The sequence below is a fragment of the Arachis ipaensis genome, chromosome B02, assembly GCF_000816755.2.
Source record: "Arachis ipaensis cultivar K30076 chromosome B02, Araip1.1, whole genome shotgun sequence".
In the NCBI taxonomy this organism is placed as follows: Eukaryota; Viridiplantae; Streptophyta; class Magnoliopsida; order Fabales; family Fabaceae; genus Arachis; species Arachis ipaensis.
Genome location: NC_029786.2, coordinates 95,731,279 through 95,734,696, shown reverse-complemented (window position 1 = coordinate 95,734,696; position 3,418 = coordinate 95,731,279). Strand labels below are relative to the sequence as shown.

The following is a 3,418-nucleotide window of genomic DNA, read 5'->3' as shown; positions in this document are numbered from 1 at the left end:
CGAAAGGGGGTTTCCCCCGTGGCGCTTTGCTCGGTTGTCCGGTAGGACCATAAGACGGAGGGGAGTTCGTCGGCCCAGTTTTCCTTCTTACTGTCTAGGCGCTTCTTTAGACCAAGAAGGATGACTTTGTTTGCGGCCTCTACCTGCCCGTTTGTTTGGGGGTGTTCTACTGAGGAGAACTTTTGCTTTATCCCCAGGCCGGAGAGAAATTCCATGAACTTCTTGTCAGTGAAATCGGAATCTCTCAATCCCAGGGCATCGAAAACGTTTCGGAACATGATGTTTGAGTCTGCCCCCGTGTCTACCAGGATTCGTTTGACGAGGCCAGTTCCGACCCTAGCCGTGATGACCATGGGCGGACTTTCCGGGACTTCGTCAAACCATTGGTCCTCCGGGCCGAAAGAGATAGGTGGGAGACCCTTAAGACTTCTAACAGGTGGGGTGGAGACCGCTAAGACCTTGGCATCTTTCTTCTGCGCCGATTTCGACCTCGGGGCGGTATTCCTGGCCGTCACCACGTTTACCACTGTGAGACCGTGATCGTCACCCTCTGGCTCCTGTCGTCGTCTTGTTGGTCGGGGTCTATCCTCGTTGTCGTTGTCCCGGTTGCGTCTCCTTGGTTCCCTTATAAGGTGGGAGAAGTCGGCGAGTTTGCCGTCCCTGATAGCTTGCTCGAGGGCATTCTGGTAGTCGGACCTCGAGTACAGAGCGGTGGAAAGGGGTCGCTCCTATTATGACGGGTCCTCGGGCATTTCTTCTCGACTCATTGTTCTCGCGGTGGGCTTCCTCGTCGCCTCTGTTGGACGCGCGCCGCCTTTCGTGTCGGGCGTAGATAATGGGGTCGCGACTTCTTCTTCTGGGGCGTACCCGTTCCTCAGTGCTCTCCGACTCGTGTTGGGGGCTCGGCGTGCGCCTCGAGCGGCTCCTTGAGCGGGAACGGGTGGGGCTCCGCTCTGGGGAGCGTTGGTCGCGCTCTCTTTCTGCTAGCCTACGCTCTAAGTCCTGCATTCTGTGGCGTAGTTCCTGCATTATCCTGGCATGGTTATCACCCGTCCCCCCGAAGGGGCGTCTTTCGTGAGTCTGCGTTGCATCCCTCGGGGGCGACCGTTGCTGTCGCCGGGATTCCATCGCGACGGCGCCTCCCCCGAGCGCGGGAGGCGCTACCTCGGAACCTGTCCCAGTCTGGACCAGCACGAAGTCCATGGACGAGTCCGAGTCCCCACAGACGGCGCCAATGTTCGGTAGGCCGGGTACCGGACGGTTCGGGTTAAGACCCTGAGGTCAACGTTTCGGATGGTGGAGGGGCTCGTCTGGTCGTGGTTTCCTGGTCCCGAGTGGGCGAGATCCCGAGCACTTTGTACGGAGAGGGGGGTGCCACCTGCAAAGACACTCCGACGCTTTTGTCAGAATATGTGCAGGCGGAAAGGAGGTGGTGTAAGAATGTGACGTACCTTGGGGGGAGAGCCAACCTCCCCCTTATATACATGTCAGTAGTGGGCCCTTCCAGTGGGCAGGCCCATACCCTCAAAGGTGTTGTCCCACGGCTGTGTGCGAGCCGTACGGGACGCGTGTCCGGGTCGGGTGGAGGACGCACCACTGGGCCGGCGAGAACTCGGGTCGGGTTGACCCGCGCGAGTTTTGGGCCAGGCCGTAACAGATGGTTTCATAAAAAAAGAAACCAAATCGCAAACTAAACACCCCTTACATACAAACTTCATACATACTACAAAATCAATAAATGTAACACTTAAACAAGGGTTACATTTATCTCTACTTTCTATCTATAAATTGGAAGGGCACCCCTACATACAAACTACATACATACTACAAAATCAATTAACATAACATTTAAACAAGAAGGGTTACATTTATCTCTACTTTCTCTATTTATAAATTGGAAGTTGGTTCTCACACCAACTAGCAAAGAGAAGACCGGCACAAAAAACTTCTAGCTAAAAACATGTTATTGTCTCTGCAACATGTCAAATTCAGTTACATCTTCTATTTTCACCTGAAAGTACTCTTGCAATGATATTAAAAATTTCTGCTCAAGGTGATAGTTCGAAACCTGCCCCCACAAAATCTGTATCTTGATCATCAAGTTTTTGTCTTTTTTTGAGCTTCAAGTTTGGTTTGGTTGCCAATAGCATCAGAGATGGCTCTTGTTAACCAAAACCAGGTTTCTCGAGGGACCGGGCCTGGTCAAGGACCAATGGCTCTCTTAAGGTTACTTCAACACCATCAAAGGTCCACAGTTTCATGGTTGCTTCCCCTTTGAGGCACAGAGAATACCAACCTAAGCCAGCTATCGCTATGTCAATACTGTTGACCTCCCAACTAGTTCCAGATACCTTAATTTCCATTTCTTGCCATGTGCCTAAGTCAGCAGCGCGTTTATTGCCAATGGGAGGCTGAAATAAGATGCAAATAGAAATGATGTTAGAGCAAAATTAGATATCATGTATTTTAGGGGAAGAGAGAATAGATTATATTTAGTAATACCTCAAATCAGTCTCCAAGTAATTTCTAGACGAACACTTTAGCTCCTAACAAATTTTAGTTACCATATCAGATCTCAACCTTTTGTTTTGTTAGACAACTTACTCACCTGTCCGATTTTGTATAAATCCCTATCATTATTTAATAAGATATAAAAATTCTTTGAACATTGATTTAGGATATTACCCTTGTTTTTGTTACATGTTTGGACAAAAATGTATTTAAATGCAAATTATATCTACATACATTGATATAAAGAAGGAAACAACGTAATGGATATACTATGCACATGAAATGCTGTTTTATTTCCAAAAGAATTTGATATATAGAATTAGGTATGTTTCCATAGATTATTTGCTTCGTAACTCTAAATTTTTAAATTCTCAAGTGAGACTTTTCTTCATCTTCAACACACTCTTTTCCAACTAATTGATTATTATTTCGATCTATCAAGTCCCATTATCAAATCCGATTCCACACTACAACAAATATGGTAGCTTTTCATCCCGTTTCTAACCAAAGGGTTGTTTCTGGATTATAAAGTACATTTCTTTGACAAATAAAGTCAAAATGTCTCTCTACCTTTCCTTTTTATAATCTAACAAAATCAACTGAAAAGTAACATAAAAGAGCAATTAATCAAATGAAAAACATATTTGAAGCTCAGGTAAAATGCAAATTTAAACCTTAATACTAAAATGATTTATATAGTCATGTTTAGATTTGTGGAAAAAAAAAAGAAAATGCTTACCTGCAACCTGACACCAACATGATTACCCCAAACCTCTTCAGCATTTTCTACTTTTCCCATGTGAAGAGAAACATTTTGGTGATGCCCAAACTGTTACATATATTGTTTCAATAGAGGCTTTAATAAAGTCAATTCTTGTCAAGCCACCAATGTGCACTGCCTGCCCTA

At 46.0% G+C, this 3,418-nt stretch overlaps 1 long non-coding RNA gene across 1 annotated transcript; it reads right to left on the bottom strand.

The window, feature by feature from the left end:
• LOC107625827 lies at window positions 1,821-3,418 on the bottom strand. Its single transcript, XR_002357871.1, has 2 exons — window positions 3,251-3,418; window positions 1,821-2,411 (listed from the first exon to the last, which is right to left on the bottom strand). It is a non-coding gene; the product is annotated as an uncharacterized LOC107625827 (long non-coding RNA).